We start from the raw sequence: 12,068 nt of genomic DNA, 5'->3' as shown, positions 1-12,068 counted from the left end.
GTGCAATTTAGTCACAGGGTTTTGGACATGTCCAGTTTCAGAGAAGGGTAAAAAGTATATTCTTTTTATTGTGTGCCTAACTAATAAGTAGGGTTTTATTTCCAAGAAAGGGAGAATGCATACTGGCCATCATCCTGCCACTTTCCCCTCATCCACTCACCTCCCTGTCACTTCTCATTAGTTCTTCTCTTTATCTTTGTTTATTGACTCATTTATTTGGGCATTCTCTCAAAACTAGTATTGATTGAGGAACATTTCTGAGGATCACATGCCATATAAACACATGAAGTACACATGTGAGTGAGAGACCACTTTTTTGTAGCTCTCATAGACATTTCAAAACAGAAGCTTTTTAAATATAAACTTACTTGTTTATTTACTTATTAGTGGTGCACATGCAAAGGCATATGTGTGGAAACCAGAGAACAACTTTTGGGAGTTGGTTTGCTCCTTCCCCAAGGTGGGTCCTGGAGATGGAACTTGGATTGTCAAACTTAGAAATGAGTACCTTAAGCCACTGAGCCCTCTCACTGGCCCATGAGAGGAAATGGAGGATGAGTCATTAAAGTGCATAGCCATAGCTTTGTCCCTCATACAGTGAGCTACCAGGACACATAGGAGAGTTGCTCATTGAGGGAGCAAGCAGAAGTCATTGGCCAAGAGTATGTGGGTTCCAGGCAGAGAACTTCGCTCTGTTCTCCCAGTATAGGCAGCTTCTCCCCATATAAGCACTCTGAGAGCAAAGGCAAGAACTGTCCAGTGTGGGTACCTCTGCCATTGACAGTCAGGTGAGTGTGATGGAGTAAACATGCAGGCAACTGGAGAGGGAGAGAGGCTCCAACGGAGGCCTGCAGAGAAGGGGATGGCTCCTTTGAGGGAATGGTGCTTAAAGGGGACTCCAAGCATGAAGAGTCCCAGTTATTTTCAGTGATAGACTAGGATCCCCTCATTTGCAGGCCCCTGAATGTATCTCTGCCCCTGGGCCATAGAAGCTAAACTTCTCTTTTCTGGCATCACAGTTAATCCCTAAGGGAGACCTCAAGACCTGTGAGCCACTTGAGAAAGAGGCAGGGGAACTATGGCTCATTTCCTCAGCTCCTGGTGGAATTCTCAGAGGACCCCATATGTGGGCTTAGTAAATTGCCCAGAGAGATCACTGGTAAGTGACAATGAGAGCCAGTGTAATCTACCTCCTGTACCATTAGAAGTCACTTCTGATTTAAATTCTCCTTTGTGGTCAGAAGTGTCAAAGCTCTGTGACAGGTAAAGGGAAAGGAGTAAGGTCCACAGGGGCTGAGAGATGAGCTCTGTTCCATGAAGGACTTTCTCGATGTTCTTGGAAGACAGCAAACTTTGGTGGGGTGTGGGATGCCATGAGTGGGGTTGCAGGCACTATGGAGGCTTCTTCCACTTCAGAGGGAAGAATGTTGTGCAACTTAGGTCCCTGGGAGGTGCTCCTTAAACCCTTTACTCTCAGCTTTTTGCAAGTCTATGTTCAACAATTATGTCAGTGAGAGATAAATGTCTTGAGGGTTAAAGTAATGAAACATGGGAGTCATTTGTACAGTGGCTGGAATTACTTCGGCAAACACAATGGTTGTTTCTCAATGGTTGCAGTGGAACTAAGGAAATGAAATGCATATGTCCCCAATATGAAAGGCGAGTGAGGTTGCTCCTTTCCTGTGGCCTCTTGCCAGTCTTTGAAGTCATGTCTTGAACTCTAGATCCATCTCCAGAGGGGAAATGCTGCCTTCCCTTTTAAAAATAAACATGCAGCTGGCAAAATTAGGACAATGGTACCCGATGAGATTAAAGAAGGCATGAGGTGGACTGTGCTTTGTCAGCCACTGTGTAGATGGAGGTGGTCACAGGCAGGTCTGGGAAGTATGTGTGCTGGAGTTGGATGGACCTAGATTCACACTGCTGTGCAGCCACGTACTGTTTGATTGTTCTTCACCTTTGATTTTTCTCATCTGTAAAGTCATAAGTGCTTGTCTCTAAGGGTCATTGGAAAGATTAAGGTTTTTAAGGAGTGGGAGGGTTGAAGTGGGGTTTCATGTAGCCAAGGCTAGCCTTGGGCAACAGATATAGCCAAGGATGACCTTGAACTTCTAACCCTCTTACACTTCATGGGTGCTAAGAGGGTGGGCATACACCACCACCACCACCATTTTACACAGTGCTAGGGATTGAACCTAGGTATTTTTACTTCTGAGCAAGCACTCTACACACTGAGCTTTATCCCCAGCATAGATAAATTTAATCTATGAGAAAGATAGCTCCATGGCTGACACCTAACCAGTGCTTAGTAAAGTTCTCATTATCGTGTGTCGTAAATTCTGATGGGTTGCTCTGTATCCTCATGGGACCCTGTAACATAAGGAAATACCACCGTGATGTTTTTTATAGCAACAGCTAGGATCCCTAGTAAGCATCATCCCAGGTTGGAAGAGTGGCTCACTCAATACTTGACTGAACATGGATATACAGATTTTTTGTTTCGTTTTTATTTTGAGACAGGGTTTCTCTGTGTAGCCCTGGCTGTTCTGGAACTCCCTCTATAGACGAGGCTGGCCTTGTACTCAGAGATCCACCTGCCTCTGTCTCCCAAATTCTGGGATTAAAGACTCATGCCGCCACCAACTGGCTCGGGTGTACAGATTTTGTTTGTTTGTTTTTGTTTTTGTTTTTCAAGACAGGGTTTCTCTGTGTAGCTTTGGAACCTATCCTGGATCTTGCTCTGTTGGCCAGTCTGGCCTCAAACTCACAGAGATCCGCCTGGCTCTGCCTCCCAAGTGCTGGGATTAAAGGTGTGTTCCACTGCTGCCCAGCTTCAGGTGTACAGATTTAAGGTCTACTTCCTTTCTCCTTCAACTCTACTGTAAAGATAACCTGTTATTATGCTCTCTTAAACCAAAAACTGCTTAATCCTAAGCTTCTTGGTGTGTGTGTGTGTGTGTGTGTGTGTGTGTGTGTGTGTGTGTGTGTGTGTGTGTGTGTGTTTGTATGGAGCACAGAGCAGAGTGAATAAAAGTGATCTTGAGTTGGGATTTAGTGTGTAAGAAGGTTGGCCTGACAGAAACTCCATGCTGCTAGGGACCAAGGGACTAGGTTAGAAATGAACCACAATTCCTGCAGAGATCTGGCCATCTACTCAGGGCTGTATCTACTATATCCCGACATTGCCAGGGCAGGTAGCAGATGGAGTCTTCAGAACCAATGAGTTCAAAAATCAGTTTCTCTTTCTGGGACTCGGCATGGCTTCACTGCACAACCAAAGGTCATCCAGTACCTTTCCCCCTTACTCTTCATAACAACATCAGCTCAGAAAGCTGTGTAAGCTCCCCCAAATGTTTCCTGGAACTTGGAAGTAAGAATGTCCCTTCCATGGGACTTCAGGAGATGACAGAGTGCTGAAGGTTCCCTTATCACAGCATCATTGTAGATGAATTTCTAAATGGTCTTATTAAATAAAAAACATGGAGCCAGAAATTTGGGTTAAAACCTTAGAGAGATCAGGGAAATATGGAAAGCCACGAGCTAACCTCACCTCACCAACTCCGAAGCTTCCAAAGAGTATGACTTCCTGTCTACCCAGGCTTGTATGCCTTGTTTTTCTGCCCCTCTCATTGGCTCTTAACCCAGCTACCTCATTTCCTCTTCCTACACAGCTCTGTCATTGTCTGTCTGTCTGTACAGACCTCCAGGTCTCTATGGTTGGTAATGGGCTTAAAGGCATGTGTCACCACAGCTTGGCTCTGTTTCCTAGTGTGGCCTTGAACACACAGAAATCCTGCCTGCTAAGGGATTAAGGACATGTGATGGCTAGCTTTTTCCCCCTGATCTCCAGGCAAGCTGTATTTATTAATGCACAAATATCACCACATTTCAGGACAAATCAAATATCACCACATATCTTCTTCTGTACATCCAAGATAAGATGGTGTTGATCTGGTCACATCCTCACCTCTTTCTCACCCTCCTGACAGTCAGGTTGACCTGCATCCAGAGCTTCAGGAAATTAACAGGCAATAGTTCCATGTTTTGCATGGCTTCCCTTTGAAGTGCTATATAATGTCTGGATTGAGATGTGGAATTACGAGAAACCAGATGTAGATACCATTTGGTTAAATTATGCTTTGTTTTTCTGAAATGATAAAGACAGATAACCCAATCAGAATATATAGTAAAGATTTTATATTGATTTGTAGGATGCAATAATAATCCCATTTACATTACTGTAATACATATATTAAAATATTACAATATAATCCTATACTAGGGTGCTCAGTGTGGATCCATCCTCCTCTCCCATTGCTTAACCTTTGTACAGACAAGTGTATCAGGCCAGAAAGGTTTTACCCCAGCGTTGCTGACTGCTGAGATGACCTGTTTAAGCCTCCTACACCCTTTCCCCAGGGCAACTCAATAGTGCAGGACATCCTGTAATGACCAGTCTTCTTTGTCTTCCTTAGGCTGAGTGAGGCTATAAGTTTAGAGCTGCAAAGAACCTAAAGCAACTATCAGTTACCAAGTCTGGCTTTAAAGTTTCATCAGTGCCCCCTTTAAAGCATTTCTAGATATTTTCTTGTGCTCAACAGAGCCCACTTGGAATATTCAATCTACACATTCCCAGGAAAAAACATCTGATTTCCCAGAGTGGGTCAAAGAAGTGTAACCGCTAACCCACTCCTTCAACACTATAGGGAGTGCAGTGACTTGAGAAAGGTACTGACAAGACCAGGGAACTCAATAGAGTAGTAATCATGCTGCTTCCCAAAGGTGCACGAGACTTACATACTCTGGGAAAGTTGCTGTTCCCAACAGAGGCAGGCAATTGGAGCAATTTTCAAGGAAGGGTGTGGATGGAAAGGACACATGGAGCTGTGGGAGCCTGGGTGCCGTCACAGACCTGTACAGATAAATACTCTCTCTCTCCCTTGTTCCTGCAGATCATGTTAATCCAGGGGCCACTTTTACACTTAGTTCCTCCTTCAGTCCATCTGAACATAGGGTTTCAAACTTGGGGTAAACCAGAGTCGCTTCTCCCTGCTCCCAGGCTTTCTTGATCTGGGACTTGGCATGGCTTCACCGCATACTCAAAGTTAATCTATGAGAAATGCAGCTGCACAGCTGGTATCTAACCAGTACTCAGTAAAATTCTTATGATTAATGTGTGACCTACATCCTGATGGGCCACTCTGTGTCCTCATGGGACTCTGCTAAAGATGCTCTAGAAACTTCCCTTCTGTACCTAAAAATTATGTCCCAGATGCCAAAGTGTCCCCTGAACATGTAAAGGAAATGTTTGGAGATTAGAAGTGTTTCTTTTCCCACAACAAGGCCCATCTCTAAGACTTCTTCTAAGAGTGACTGAGTGTTGACTGTTATCTGCCTTCATTTTGCATTAATTCAGTACAGGGGACATGATTCATAGACAACGAAAGACCAACTCTGTTTACACAGATAGTGAGTTATGTCTGATGAGTGTGGGAAAAAATAAATGAGATGTGTAGTGGAATCAACTGGGTTCCCTTCATGTTGAAGCTGCAGAATTTCCATTCAGTGGAATCCAAAGTAGAAACAGACAAAGTGTAAAAGTTTCTGAGAGTGAATCTGTAGCAAATGTTTAAACGGTTCTTAGTTGCTCTAAGCTTTGGTTACTTCTCCGTTTAGAAGAAGTACGTGAACAAAGATCATTTCCTCCACCCTTCCCATTTATCAGCCAATCACCATGGCTTTGCATTTTGAGTACAATTAGAATAATATTCAGTTCAACTAAGAGTCCTTGAAGCTCCCCTTGAACTGATATGGCTGGCTGGGTCCTAGAGTACTTGGTACTTGCTTTCATAAGAGAGAGGTGACACACAGACATCCTAGAGGCCAGTAGCAGTACCCTGAGTGAGAACTATTTGGGAAATGACAAGGACGCTAGCCCTTGAGTTGGCTTTTCTCACAAGGAAAACATTTTAGTACCAATTTTGTACAAAGGCGTGGCTTGATGCTACATCTGTAGAGATGAAGAGGAAAAGAAAGGTTTTTTGGGGTTTTTTTTTTTTTTTTTGGACAGTAGGAAAGACCTGCTTTTGAGATTTCTTAAACTAAAAAATAAACTGTTTTTTAGTGGTAGGATGTAGTATAGCAGTGTCCAGGAACACTTGGGGAGCTCTTGAAGCTGTACTAACAGCAGTGAATACAAAATGGTGCTACATGGTTGTGATCTGAAACCGGTAACTCACCTGTTAGAACTTATGCCAATGGATGTTAAGTGTTCAGACTACAGTTTGGATGAGTGGGCACAGTTAGTGTTAGGGAAGCATTGTGATTCCAGCTCGTGGAAGGGTGTGGTTAACAAAGCCAAGACAACTGAGGCTTCCAGAAGCAACTCTTACTTCTTATATTAAACTATCTGTACAGAAAGAGAAGGATGTTAAATATTTTCTCATTTTTCAGAGAAGATACAAAATCAGAAACTTTCTCAAAGGTCTGTAGAGACAGGAATTATACAAAACACAGGAGCACTCAAATGATCAGTGGAACATAAAAGATAACAACAATGAGATGGAAACTGGCATTTCTGCTGAGTAGAAAGTTAACTGTGTCTTGACAGCCCTCTCTTTCACCAATGCTGTGGCACCTTATGTCTACTGGGGTTATGCTCCAACAGTTACCACACAGAAGGTGGATGACAATGGACTTGCACTTCGGCTCTACCCATCTCCAGAACCGCATACAGAAGGGACTCGTTGACACATAGGCTGGGTAGATTCTTTCTTCACAGATGAAGTGAGTCAGTGATTTATGACACTCTGGAAAGAGCCACATGCAGATACCAAGGTGGTAATCATTTGGGAGAGGACAGTCCCTTGCCTGGGAAAGGAGCCTAGGGCAAAAGTGGACCACCTGACAGAGGTCATTCCAAGAGGCCACTGTTCCTAGAAAGGAGACTTCTAGGAGATGATCCTGTCAAATGCTGCCTCCCACAGATCACCAGTATCACTGGCTGATAGGATAAAGCTAAGATTATTGTTTCCACCAGTAATGGGATGGGAAGGAAAGGGCCTGATGTATTGGTGTCCTAGTTTGGATTTTTATTGCTGTGAAGAGACACTATGACCACAACAACACTTATAAGGAAAACATTTAATTGAGGTGGCTCGCTTACAATACAGAAGTCCAGTCTATTATCATCATGGCGTGGAGCATGATGATAATGGTGGTGTACAGGCAGGCATGGTGCTGGAGCTGAGAGTCCTATATCTTGCAGGCAAAAGGAAGTCAACTGACAGTCACACTGAGGGAAGCTTGAGCAAAAGAGACCTCAAAGCCCTCCTCCACAGTGACACACTTTCTCTAACAAGGCCACACCTCCTAATAGTGCCACTGTTTGGGGGGATCACTTTCTTTTAATAATAACCACAATTGGTATTCCAAAATCTGACATAAGTTGTGAGAGGAATGGCACATGAAGTGTTGGCTGCCCTGAGGTCCATTTTTCTGTCTTGTTCACTGGTGTTTGCCTAATACCTAACAAAACACACGACACAAAATAAACTCTCTGCAAAACTTTCCTACGGAAATAATCATTGATGTGCAAATAACAGCTTGCATGCTGACACAAGCATGCCTAAAGGAAAGACATCCCACTCTCGGGATACATGAATGTTGTCTACAGTTAAGGAAAAACGTGTTTTCCTTTGTTTCTTTGTGATACTTAAGGAAAAATTCAATTCATACATGGAAATGAAGGGACCACAGGAAGTTCTCTATTTAGGATTGCTCCCTGTGTTGAAAAAGGCAGTTTCTCAGCTCAGTCACGTGCCCATCCTTCTCCATGTCCTTCCCCATATTTCAACTGATTTAAAAGGAAAGTGAAAATTGAGCCACCGAGATGGCTTAGCTGGAAAGACACTTGCTACCAAGCTGATGGCCTAAGTTTAATTCCCAGGACCCAACTCTGAGAAGGAGAGAACCAAACTCCTGCAAGCTGTCTTCTCACCTCCATATGCATGCTATGGTACATGCATATTCCCTATACACTTCACACACACGCGCACAAACACGCACAACATATAAATGTAATTAAAAATTGAAAATAATTTAACACCAGTACCTTTAGGAAATTTATATTTTACTCCTATCACTTGATTTTTAAATAAATCCCTGCTGTGTGTTGAAAGTTGGCAGTCAGGAATGGTAGAATAACAACTTTCACCAATTTTAAGTAAATTCAGGAAATGGTAAAATCTTTTTTTTGTTTGTTTGGTTTTGGTTTTTCGAGATAGGGTTCCTCTATGTAGTTTTGGTGCCTATCCTGGACCTCACTCTGTAGACCAGGCTGGCCTCAAACTCACAGAGATCCACCTGCCTCTGCCTCCTGAGTGCTGTGATTAAAGGTGTGCACCACCACTACCCGGCTTATAATTGAAAATCTTAAAGGAGAGTTTTCTCAAAACCAAGGAAAACTTCACAAATTGTTGACAATTACATGAAACAATCTCAAGTTTCAGGTACCTGCTGTGCAAGGGTGCATCGTACTCCAACTATCCAAAACAAGCGTTCTGTATGAGACAGGAAACATCAAAGTGGTTTTGCTCTGTGTGACTGAGAATCTGAATGTCACCTGCCTAGGTACTTTAATATTGATAAATAAATGTTCAGATTGACAGTTGACTAGAGAAAGGTCATAAAACCAATCAAGCAAATAAATGCCATCCAAAAAGATGAAGACTGGCTACAAATTGTAAAATGTAAACATTCTGGATTTTTCTTCCTGTTATTAATGCTTAATGAAATCTCTGCAGGGGACATGGAAATTTGGATCCAAAGATATCCACATCTGTTTGTGTTTTTCTCTGGGCCTTATCTACATTTTATCTCTGTGATGGAAAGAAATCTTTTTAAAAATCAGATCTCCAATGAGGTAGTATTAAAGGGTAGGGAGTGATAAGTGAGGGGTCCCTTCCCTCATGGGTAGAAATAATGGAGTCTACCACATAAGGGCACAGCAAAAGGGGGTGCCCTGTGAAGGCTTAGAGCTAGCCCTTACACCAGAGCATTGGAGCCTTGATCTTGGACTTCATAGTCTCCAGAACTGTGGGTTGTAAATTTCTGCAACTTATAGATGATCTAGTCTAGTGTAATTTGAAGCTCAGAAGAACAAGAGAACCTCCTTACTATTTGTGTCCAAGGTAACATTAAAAAACAAGGATGACTTGGGCCAGGCAAAACATCTTTGCCAAGAGAAAATGGAATTGACCTAGATAGACATCCAAAATTCATTAACATGATACTGAGCATCATCTATTTGTAGCCTATCTCTAGAACCTTCTCTGCAGGAGTGATGAGTAAGCCTCCCTCTAGTGGAACTGTCATCCCAGAATGGGACAGAAGACCTCTTCACTGCAAACTTTAAGGACTGGAGTAGGATCCTGCATAGACGATCATGGCCTATCATAGACCCATGGCTGGGTCACTCTGGTGATGGAATTGAACTGTGTGAGATTACTTCTCACTTTGGTACACAAGATCCAGGAATGAGTTGAGAGACAAGACCCATTGGCTATGGATGATTGCATCACAGGATCCTAAAACATGAAGTTTAGCCATAGGAGAGCATGCCCTCACTTTCCCCCTTGAGCCTGCAGGGAGACATCACCATACCTGGGTTTCTTGTTGAGGTCATAGAATTCAATCTTCCAAATGCATTTTAAATTTTAAATTCAAATAAGTTGCAGAATATTCACTTTCAGGATTAGAGCCAATGGCTCTTATGTTACTATTTACAAATAGTGTGGCATTTGTTACTTTTCAAGTATTAAACCAACATGTGTGAATGCAGGCTCACCTAGATAAAAATATCATCAGGAATGAGAAAGAAATAACTACTAGGTGAAACCCTATACTCTCTGTAACAAAGGAAATTCAGACACACCAACATCAATTCTCTTGAGTAGGGCAGAATCTAAGTCTTTACCCATGGTGTACCACCACATCAGCTCCAGCTTTTTTGTTTCTTCCACACAGCAGTGGGCATAAAAGAGTTAATAGCGAAGACCTTGAGAAAGCCTCGCCTTATTACAGGAAAATCACTTTTAGCTTCAGTTGCTGCTGTCAGAGAAGCTGCTTGAAAAGTAAGAAAGAGAATAACAGAGAAGAAAAGGACTTTTGAATCATATGGGAGTATTTGAAAACTACTAAGTCTGGAAGATGTTCCTCTTACTGTTTTAAGGAAATAATTCTCTCAAGCCCCATGCACAGATATATAACCTCCCCATCATCACAGATTGTGTCTGAATTCGGGGGTTCCCAGTATGATCTCCATTAATAGCAGAAATTGAGCAGAATCAATACTAAAAGTAACCCTAGAAATGGTGCTGAGCTCTAAGCACAGTGTTAAAGGAAGAAAGTCATCAACAGTCTTACTCAGCTGTGGACTCTGAGTGCAGCACTACTGACCTTCCAGGCAAGGTATGCTCAGTGGTGTAATAGTGGCAACTATGTGATATGAGTAACCAACTGCTTTCTGATTAGAACTAAGGCCCACTCCACGTGAGAAATCATTATAAGCCAGTGAAGGGCCTGTGGCTAAGGACATCGTAGCCCTTGTGAAGAAGCTTCAGCCATTGGTTACATGGCTATTACATTACATGGTTATGATGTGATTTAGGGGACGTAGGACACTAAGACAACACAGAGTGGTAGAACCATACGTTCCACAAATGAGCACTCCACAAGATAGGGTAATGTGGAAGCAACTGAACAATAGATATGGACCAGATTCCAGGCTGTTCTCAGTCCCATCCTAGAAGGAATGAGAATTGAGCACTGAGCCCCCTGGAACTTTAACCCCCTCCATGCTCAGAGAACAATATATGCCCTCTGTTTGGGGGTTTTATGTGACTAATGGGATTTGTTTGCTGGTAGCTATTGGGGTGGGCTGGGTTGTTATGTAAGACTACTTCATGTGACTGAAGAAAGACTAGAATAGACTTGGAAGACAGACAAGTGCTACAGAAGCAACCAGCCACAAGGCATGGAGTTATTTAAATTTGTATTAACATATATTAATTAGATAATAATGTGTTTCATTATATTTTCAGACATGTATAAAATGTATTTTGATCATATTCATCCTCCCATTATCCTTTCATGTCCCCCTCCTGTTCCCATTAATCCTTTCTTTCCCTAACCAGTCTCCTACTTATTTTCAATGCCTTTTTAAAATGACTCAATGAGTTTCATTTAGGACTGCTTACAGGAGCATGGGCATCTTCCAGTGGGTATGCCACTGAAGAAAATGCCCCCTCCTATTAACTAACCATTAACTGTTTAGATTTTCTTTGAACTCATTCCTGAAGTCTGATTTGAAATAGAAATGTGTAAAACAGATCCATGCACATACCACTGCAATTGAAGCAACCAGAAATGAAGACAGCAAAATCATTTAATCAGAGAGAAATCCATGGCCCAGTTAAACATCCCAGTGGGCTACCCAGTATGCTGTTGTCACTGGTATCTAACAGGAAGAGTTTTGTGCCAGCTCTACCACTTAGAGCTGCCGAGCTTGAGTGAGTTACCTGATTTCTCTGAGGATCAGCTCCCTCCCCTGTCAACAGGGGCATTAGTGCCAAGCTGTAAGCACCTGTTGTGATTAGATGGCGCACATAGGAAAGAGATTGACAAAGGATCTGGCAATAAAATATGCTCAGCAAGTGTCTTTCCTTTTTAGCCCAGGACATATTGATTTTCTTTTCCTTCCACCCATTGGTTTTTCAAGACAGTGTCTCTCAGATTCACCTTGAGCCCATGATCCCCCAGCCTAGCTTCCTGAGTGCTGAGATTGATGACAGGTGTATGCCATCATGCACAGCTTAAGATTTTTATATTCTAATTTTTCTTTGTTGACAAGATCAAACATTGGGCCTTGCACATGCCAGCTTGGTGGGTGCTTTGCCAACTCAGCTGCATCCCCCACCCCAGCAGCTAATCTTCTACAGTGTTATTGCAGTGCACTCAGATGAGGTTGACTTCGTGGAGTTACTCCAAGTTTTTCTTTCACTCCTCCT

At 42.6% G+C, this 12,068-nt stretch overlaps 1 protein-coding gene across 4 annotated transcripts in view; it reads left to right on the top strand.

Moving 5' to 3' along the window:
* LOC128125217 (synaptotagmin-9) overlaps positions 1 to 12,068 on the top strand; it is a 223,787-nt gene that overhangs the window by 130,369 nt on the left and 81,350 nt on the right. The window lies entirely within an intron of this gene.

This window comes from Peromyscus californicus, unplaced genomic scaffold, assembly GCF_007827085.1.
Source record: "Peromyscus californicus insignis strain IS unplaced genomic scaffold, ASM782708v3 Scaffold_4__1_contigs__length_199733344, whole genome shotgun sequence".
In the NCBI taxonomy this organism is placed as follows: Eukaryota; Metazoa; Chordata; class Mammalia; order Rodentia; family Cricetidae; genus Peromyscus; species Peromyscus californicus.
Note: the sequence above shows the minus strand (reverse complement) of the source record. Positions and strands in the feature narration are given on the sequence as shown.